Consider the following 9,453-nt stretch of genomic DNA (forward strand, 5'->3'; position numbering starts at 1 on the left):
TCTCTCCTGCCCACGGAAGTGGGGTGAGGAGCTTCTCCAGACTCCGTGCTGAAATCCTGAGACGCTTATGTGGCTAATTTTGCCACCTCGTACCCTCGTCAAAATGGCATGAAGCACACCTTTGATCCTCACCTCCTCTTCCAGGAATTTCCTCTGAGAAATACTTACAGATGTGCAAGAAAGTTTGATCCACATCGGCGAGCACTGCTGCTTTTTACATATCATGCTCCAAAGAGGGGCGGGGGTAGGTATTATAAATGTCTAAAACAAAGGCAGGTGGTTGAATTATGAAACATCCACACCGTGGCCATAACTTTTCAAGGATCAAAAAAAAAAAAAAAAAAAAAGGTGATTTAGAGAAAAAGATGTGCACGAATATTAAGTGACAACCAGAATGTGCAATGTGATCATGTTTTAAAAAAGCACATCCACAGGTCTGGAAAGGTACGCGTCGGGCTGTTTACAGTGGTTTTCGCTGGATCGTCCTGCTCTTGTCTCTTTTCGTTTCTTTGCGGTGTCTCCTTTTTCCGTGACAGCACGCGTTGCTCTCATAATAAGAAAAGGCCCAGACCTCCTGGTCACTTGGCATGTTCTCAGGAAGCCCGGCTGGTCCCAGGGATCGCCGTCTAAGTCTTCTGACTCCTCACGTGCTTTCGAATTCTCCTGGAGATCACTTCCAGGCCACATGGCAGTGACTTTCTCCTTGTCCCTTTTTGAGGACATGACTTTGTCTTGTGGTGCCGTCCCCTGGGACCTCCTGTCCGCCAGCGTCCCTTAGAGACCCTGGCGGTCTTTGGCCTCCCGCCGGCTCCCCGACGCAGCCTGAGCGTGGCGGCGCTGGCCGCTCCCGCGTCTCCTCTCCCTTCTGGCCCCTCACGTCCCCCATCACCAAGTTATTCACTCTGTAGGCTTTGAAGATGGTTTTCCTCCAAAAAGGAGATGAAAGAAGGTGGTGGATGCCTGGTTGGCTCACTCTGTTACCTGCGTGCGTGAGGGTCGGGGTCGGCAAACCACTTTTTAAATTGTTCTGACGATTGATAGACGTCAGCCCCTGGGCTCACGCTTCCCTGGCCGTGTCCCGACTGGTGTGTCCCCCTCTGGTCTGTGCTGTTAAGACCTTGTCCCCTGGGGTGGCTCTCTGCAGCTCCGCGTCCCAAAGCCCCAACTCCTCAGCTTCCTCGTCAGGACTCTCAGCGGCTGTTAGTTTTCCTTGAAAGCGTATCTTCTCTCCTGAAAGTCTTCGATTTTAGTCCCGGATGAGGAAAGCCTGCCTTTTTATGTTCTTACAACTGTTTTTTTAGATGTTTAAATGTCTGAGCGTTCATTTCTTTTCTGCCTATTCCAGAAAGATGCGAGGTAGCTCCCAAAATGCGTGTAACTAGGTGAAAATGGCAGTGAAAAAGTGAAAGTGTAGGAGTTCCCGTCGTGGTTAACCAATCTGACTGGGAACCATGAGGTTGCGGGTTCGATCCCTGGCCTCGCTCAGTGGGCGAAGGATCCGGCGTTGCCGTGAGCTGTGGTGTCCGTCGCAGACGCGGCTCGGATCCCGCGTGGCTGTGGCTGTGGCTGTGGCATAGGCCGGCGGCTGTAGCTTCCATTAGACCCCTAGCCTGGGAACCTCCATATGCTGCAGACGCAGCCCTAAAAAGTGAAAAAGGAAAACGTAAAAGTGACTGAAAACACAGGGTAGCAGGTAGGCAGGGAGCGGAGGGGCGCTCTCGTCTGAAGGGCAGCTTCCGAATTTGGTTCTGGGTCAACCGTCTCCTCACAGTCAACATAAAAGCAAGCTGGTTGTTGGGGAAGAGCCTGACTTTTCCTTTCGTGACTCCTTCCTCGTGGAGAGGGAGGGCCTGTGAGATGCTGGGAACGACAAAGCAGGCTTTTCAGCGCGTCCGGGAGGCCAGGCCGTGTGCCCGTGTGAGGGGAGCCGCTCCTGCCTACATGAGATGTGCCTTAAGAACGTTCTTGGGCCGGGCGTCACGTGCCTTGGGGGCCAGCGACTCGGGGACGTCAGGAAAGAGGGGCTGCCCGGCCTCCTGGCCAGCTGGAGGGACACACCGGCTGCAAGGCTTCCTGTAGCGGGCGGCTTGGCCCAGAGGCACCCGGATCGCTCTGTCCCCGCTAGGACTGGGTCGTCAACCTCCTGGCAGGTGTCTAATCCTTCGTGAGCTCAAGCCATAGGTGTGGGGCACCGCTCCATGGTCGTCTTTTGATTTATATCCCCAGGTGAAAAAATCCCAAGAACTTACTTTTCTCCCTTTTGAAAAAATGGCCCTAGGCCTATACAGTAGTAAAGGTAAGCAAATGCATACTAAAACCGGCATGTCATCAAACCCCAAATTTCCAACTCCAGCAGCCCCTGAATTCAGGATGAGCCACCTGCAGACAGGCGCTGAGGCCTCACGGTGCAAGGGTGGTGGGACGGGGCTTCCTTCTCTTTTGGCACCTAACTTCTTCTGCTGTCCGTCAGCACCTGGCTGACCTCTAATTTGCCGCCCACGTCGTCACTTTTGAGAGTGAAAGGGGCACACGGTTCCACCGGGACAAAGCCACAACCTGGAACCGCCCTGGCCGGCCGGGGTGCGGTCACCCTGCCTTTCACTTTTCTGTTTTCTTTCAATTTTTTCCCCCCTTTTCTTTCTGATTGCTGGAAAAGCCAACTTATTGCCCTCCACAGCTGTTCCTTCTTAAAAACCAGTCCCTTTTCAAGATGTTTGACACTAGGAAACATATGAGCATGCCCAAGTCTGGGGCCATTGGCCCGTCAGTTTCACCGCGACACTCGTGCAGAGGGAAGGAGGATTTTATCTGAAATACAGAACCCTGTACGAGCCGTATAACTCCGACATCAGACCAGGAAAGCGCAAGGCAATTAAAAATAATTAATGATTTCTGAATATCAGCCTTCTCCATGCAGTTTTAATCTAGTCCTCATTTAAATTGGAAGATGGACATTTAATTATCAGTATTATGAAATTCATGATTTATATATTTCATCCAATTGGATAAAATTTCTGCCACCAGCTCTTCATCTTAGTATGAAAAAAAAAAATCTGTATATTTTACAGTGTGATTACTTAAAAACTCGTCTGCCGCATACCAAACAATTATAAACATATTTTCCCTTCACTGCTAGTGATTACATTATTTTTATCTTTTAATTAGGGGGAAAAAAACTCACCTGGAAAATCGAATATAAACTTAACACTTTAATGATCACGAAGCACTGCTGGGTTGGAAAAACAAAGGCCAAGAGACGGAAACAATAGGGTGCATGCAAAATGCCGCTCTTTCCTGGGCAAGGTGTTCTAACCAGCGGCTGCTCTATGTGTAAGCTTTAGGGCATTTCAGCTGAAGAATTTGCATGTGTGCTGTGTGTGTGTGCGTGTGTGTGTGTGATGTGTGTCTCCTTTTCCCGTGCACTGGGTGAGTGTCAGCCTGCGAGTGGGTTGATAACCTCAAAGGAGGGGGAGAGGGGTCACCACCTTGGAGCGGGAGCCCCAGAGCAAGTCCCCCTCTGCATTCGCAGCCACTGCCGTGGCCTCTGTCATCCGTGGACATGCTCGCTCGGCGTATGTGGCCTTGGACTTCGGAGCCCGGCATTTTCAGGCTCCCCTCGGACTGGTCGGCGGGGTGGGGGAGGGGCGAGCGCGTGGGAGGGTGTCCGGGATCCGCGGGAGGAACATCCGTTTGATGCAGCCCCAGACAATAGCACATGGGGAAAATTCCTCAATGAAGTGAAAACATATTTATCATAATGGTGCTCAGATCAGGGAGGGAATAAGTCATTCTAAAGGCACATAAATTTTTATCGTCCCCTCTAACAGCCATTGCGTCCCCTGTCTATCCATCTCTTCCTGCCCTGACAACAAAATCGAGCACAAAGGAAAAGAGCATGAGAAGCAGCCGAAACGAGTGGGAGTGGGCGGGGAATGGATCGCGTCGTGTATCTGTACATCCTGATGTAAAGGTGCGGGTGACAGGTGGCCAGGTTTGCTCTGTACACAACCATGTGTGTGCTGTCAGGCGCTCACACGCTGCCTTGTTTCGATTGATGAATTGCCTGCTTTCTTGATTAAACCTTCCGTCACTTAAGAAACAAAAAGCCTGTGTTTAGATGGCAGAGTGGGACACGTCAAAAAAATCTGTCTCCTTTACCTTTGTGCAGATGTTGGGCACAGACTGTAACATGTATTATTAAAATGAATGTGGCATTTACTGTGCATTATTCCTTTCCTGGGAGAAAGGACTGTAAATTATATGCTAATAATAAGCTTTAACCCTTTCGAAATGCACAAGATTTAAGAGTGCAAACATTCATGTCGGCCTGGCTAATTGGATGTGCTTTCATACACCCACCATGGTCGCTGTGTCACCAAAGTTAATGAACAGCCTGTGCAGGCAGACGCACAGGGCGCTTGGGGAACTCTTGCCTCCTGGAGGTGCTCCACGTTGCAAGCGCCTCCGCTAGGATCTTGCAGAGAGAGACCCTGAAACCCCTCCGCTGGGCTCTGGATGACCCTGTGACAGAGGAAGTTCGTAACCATGTCCTCTTCCCCTGCGGCGTCTTCTGGACCTGAGCGCCAAGTGTGGTCCCCTTTGTTTTCCTCCTCCCAACTGAAGGGGCTGGCTGGGTCCAGGCCTGGCAGGTACCAGGCTTGGCTGCCTCACACTTCCTCGGCCTGGCTTCTCAAGCCTCAGTCCAGTTGCCCAGGTGGCAGACTCATCTCCCCAAAGCACAGCTCCTCAGGTCAGACCTCTACGCCAGCCCCAGCCCACGGTCAGTGGCACTGATTCATACCTCACCTACCCAACATCGGGGCTGTCTGGTGTCTCTACCTGTGCCCACCAGCCTGGGTCACCCCCTGCGGCCTCCCCTCTGTGTCTTCCTGTACACTCGCCCCTGCAGGTCCCGTGGCCCAGATGGCCGCACCTTCTCTGCTGACCCATCTGGAAGGCCCGTTCCCACGCTGCCTTTTCCCTGAAGGGGTTCTCATTGCCTTCCAGCTGGGTGCACGCCCATGCGGGTTTCCCCCACACTGCTTTGTGTCGGAGAGGTGTCACCTGGGAGCCCTGGGACCGCAGAGACCATGTTTAGAGCAGAGGGTGGAGGTTGTCTTCAATCCTTTTGCATCAGCGAGGATGTAATTAAAGGCAAAGAGAATAGAAAGATTTTAACTTTTCTGTTCATTCTGTAGAAGGAGCTGCCATGTGCCAGGCCCCGTGTTCCCTTTTTGAGGGCAGCGGGAAACCCGTGGAAGAAGGTTCAGCATGTGACCGATGGAGCCTTTGGGGCCCGAAGCACGTGTGGCCATCACACAGCCACTGAGAGTGGCCACACAGGTTGCACACTGCACAATATATATGAACGGCTCCCTTACCCTGGGCAAGTCACTGGATGCTGGTTAGTCATCCCTGTAAGATAATGTGGCAGCTGCCCCCCGCCTGCCCATGATGGTCGTGAGGATCCGGAGTACGTAAGGGTATTTATAAATCGGGAAGCGGTGCAGGACTGTCCCTCCTCTCCGCGTTCGCCTCCCCTGCAGGGCTGTGCTCAGAGGACGAGCCCAAAGCCTGGGTGAGAATTAGCGCTCAGGACGCACCGGCTTGTCCTCGCCCTGTGCTCCCTCCGATGGTTTCATGTACAAGGTTATTTCTCAGCGGCGAGGAACCATGGTCCTCAGGCCAGAAAAACTGGCAGCGAAGGCTGCCTGACAGGGTTCGGCTCGGCACCCCCACAAAACCGCGACCTCCTGTCACGCACTGTCGCTTAGATGTGGGCCGTTCTCTGTGGCAAGCAGCCCACGAGCCCCTTCCTGGGGAGGTGACAGAATGATGGCTTGGGGGCAGGAGGGAAAGACGCACTTGGCAGAGCGAGCCGGCGACTTCCATAAACTCTTCCATGTGCCTCTGGTTTTTTTGGTGGAAAAGTGCTTGAGGGGCTGCTCTCTGCTCTGGCTTGCATTTCTGCTTTTCCTGTGCTCCACCGGCAGGAGAAAGTTAAGACTTTTTCCAGTTTCGTCATCGTGAAAAATGAAAAATATTATTAGGTGACAGATACTTCAGTGTTCTTAAAAGGTGCCCACCCCCTGCCATGCTTTCATTCTCTCTGGTTTTGGAGCATGGCAGAGTTTAGGCAGCGCTGGTTTAATGGGCCACATCCCCCTCCTCAGACCTCGAGCGAGGCGGCCGAGAGGCCATGGGAAGAGCCAGCTGCTGGCCCTGTAGCCCAGGGATGTGGGCATAGCACCAAGCCTTGCAGGCTCTAAATGCCCACATCTCTCGACATCTGTGATTGCAGTAACGCCGTCAGCAGTAAAAACATAACCGTGGTTGAGCTGGTATTTTTTGGAAGCTTTCTCGTGTCAGCCATCTAAGGTATCTAAGGTAGCCGTGTGATCCCCAAGGGCTGGGGCTGCGTGGGGAGGAGGCTGTGCGTTTTGTGGGTCGGAAGACCTGAGATGTTACCAGCAAATCTATCCTTTCTGCCTGCAGACTTCAGAGAAATTCCATCTGAACACGGCCTTGACTGTAAGGTTCTCAGACACAGGGACAATTAGAGGGAAAAACAACTTTCTGACGCCTTTCTCCCTGCATGTTTATCTTCTTTGGTTTTTAAGCAGAAATATGCCTCCATTTCCCCAATGTAATTTTCTTCCTGGTGGGTCCTTTCTCAAGGCTGAGCCAGAGAAATGCCGAAAACAAAGGGAAGGCACTTAATTCCAGCTCTTCATCTGCTCTTAGCTCTTCTTCCGAGGTTTTCCCTGGGATGGATGAGGTAGTCGGGGTTTACCGAGCCCTCCTGCCTAGGAGCAGCCTTTATCAAATTAGTCCTTTGTCTCTTTTTCTGTCTCTATCTCGCAGTAGTAGAAAAGTCATGTAATTAAGGTAACGTCTTGAAACACATTCAGGGAGCTGAATTTGGTTTTGCTTTTATTAAAATGGAGTCTGTTAATTTGTTTTAATAATGTCTGACTTTGCTCTCGTACTTGGTTGCACTTAGACTCTGTAGTCAGCCCTGCCCCAGCTCTCTGGGCCCTGCCCACAACAGGGCTCTTGTTTGAACTGACCGTCTCCTCAGTGTCACGTTTTGAAGCTCCATTCTCTAGATGGGGCCTCCTAAGGGCCAGCCACTGTGGAGGTCACTGAGCCCTTTCCAGCCCCTGTGTGTTCCCCTCCTGCTGGCTTCTGCTCCCTGTGTGGCCCGGTTCCCAGGCTCCAGCCTCACTGACGACTGTAGTCACAGACTCAGCTTCCAGGTGAGCATCCCTAAATTCCTGATGACAGCGCGTAAAGATGTGGGCGTGGGCAGGGCTCAGGGAGAAGTTGACTGGCTGTATGGGATTCAGGGATGAGATGAGAAGTTATCCTTCGTCCGTCACACAGGACGAGCGCCTCCCTCCGCGTCCGGACGCATGTGCTTCCCTGCGTTCTGATCTGTTTTGTGACAGTAAAGCCACCTTTCCCGTGGACAGAAGACCTGAATCCATCCATTGTCATGCGTTTGGCATTGGTGTCCTGAGTACCCGATGCTTTTCCCCTTCTTTGTATTAATGGCCAGCGATGATCTTAACCTGTTTATGTTCAGAAAACCGTCTTCGGGGCTCCAGCCTGGAGTTTGGACGGCATGTATTCATCACGCCTCCCGGAGAATGGGGCTCCTCACTCCTCAGATTTGTCTTTCGATTGTCTCGGAGACAGTGAGTGATGCGCACTCTCATCCAAGGTTGAGATCCTTTGTTGGAGAGCAGCTTCTCACGCCTGGCTTGTTTTACAGCGTGAACCACCTCATGATCCACTGGCGAGGCAACATCCATAATTTTGAATGAGAGAGTAAAGCTTGCCTCGTTGGCCGTAAGCATCGCTCCTGGTGACACCCTTAGATACTTAATCGCTTGCTACCTGGAGGCAAGAAACGCGCCCGTCTTTCTGTTCCATTGCCTCCTGTGTTTACCTTAAATATGCCCCATGCTAACAAAATGCCAGAGTCACTCCTGTCAGGGGGTCCTTTGGCTCATGAATCACACAGCCGCCTCTCACCCTTCTTCTGCCAAAGGTGATTAGGCCTTTTATAGGCCCAACGTGGGCAGCTTTTTTGCCCTCAAGCCCCTTGGCTGTTCATGCATCTTGTAAACTTTGGCCATCTGATTGGTTTCCCCGTCCTAAGAGGGGCAGTCTGTCTCTGGTTATAACGTCTTGTTCAGTGCTCAGTTCTCTGCTGGAGTCCGGGGTCCATCCTGGGAGGTAAGGTCCACGAGCCTCATTCCCAGGTGGGTATCTAATGCCCAGCCCAGGACTCTGCCTGCGGGAGGCCCTCTGTGATATTTGTCATTGGATTGGTTCTTGAAATCTACCCTTCGTATCTATCCTTCCCAGCTGCACGACTTTGGACAGTTCAGGTAAGGATCAGTCATTTCCTCTTCTTTTTTTTTTCTTTTTTCTTTCTTTCTTTTTTTTTTCATTTTTTTGTTTTTTTGTTTTGTTTTTTGTTTGTTTTTTCTAGGGCTGCACCCGAGGCACGTGAAGGTTCCCAGGCTAGGGGTCTAATCGGAGGTGTAGCCACCGGCCTACGCCGGAGCCACAGCAACACGGAATCTGAACCACATCTGCCACCTACACCGCAGCTCGTGGCAACGCCGGATCCTTAACCCACTGAACAAGGCCAGGGACCGAACCCACAACCTCATCGTTCCTAGTCAGATTCGTTAACCACTGAGGCACGACGGGAACCCCAAGGATCAGTCATTTCCTCTTCTGAATCTTGAGGGTTAGGGATGGTGTATGAGAAAGGCCTCGTACCGAGTGGGCACCCCAGAAGTGGTAGCTGGAATCACTGTCACAGACACTCATCCAGGGAGCGCTGGTCTCACCTGCTGTGGGACCCTGCCCTGCCTAAAGTGCACTCAGGAGGGGGCCTGGCTAGAGGGGAACCACACCTGGAGGGAACCCACCCAGTTCCAGGACCTCCTGGTGTCCTCTGAGACCAACCTCCATCCTCATTCAGAAGTCAGTAATTGCTTGAGCTGTGAGTTTGCTAACTGGGTGAAACAGTTGTAAAGAGAATGTCTCAACATTCAAATCAGCCTCTGCTCTTCTTCCCTTCTCCTCTGATCAGCTCTGCGCACATCTGTGCTTGGCCCTCTAAACAGTTTGACGTCTTTCTGCTTTGCCTTTTGGTTTGTGGCTCGCTCTTTCCTGGCCCTCCCATCCCAGGACCCTTGCCCCAGACGCCCTCCGAGGCTGGGAGCCAGGGCTTGGTTTAAGTGCACCCAAGAGTCCCACCACCTACCGAGCTGGTCATGAAGGCTCCTCCTGCTCCAGAGCCGCTGCCAGGCTGGGCCTGCCTGGGCTCCACAGCCTGTGCCGAGGGCGGGCTGGGCAGCCACCGGACACACCATGTGCCAAAGATGCTCTTTGTCAGGGCCTGAGAGAGTAGTTTATACAACTTTCTTA

The 9,453-nt window shown here is 52.2% G+C and overlaps 1 protein-coding gene across 2 annotated transcripts in view; it reads left to right on the forward strand.

Moving 5' to 3' along the window:
* Window positions 1-9,453, forward strand: part of MVB12B (multivesicular body subunit 12B) — a 172,332-nt gene that overhangs the window by 98,049 nt on the left and 64,830 nt on the right. The gene's annotated exons all lie outside the window — the stretch shown is intronic.

Source organism: Sus scrofa, chromosome 1 (genome assembly GCF_000003025.6).
Source record: "Sus scrofa isolate TJ Tabasco breed Duroc chromosome 1, Sscrofa11.1, whole genome shotgun sequence".
Taxonomy (NCBI): domain Eukaryota; kingdom Metazoa; phylum Chordata; class Mammalia; order Artiodactyla; family Suidae; genus Sus; species Sus scrofa.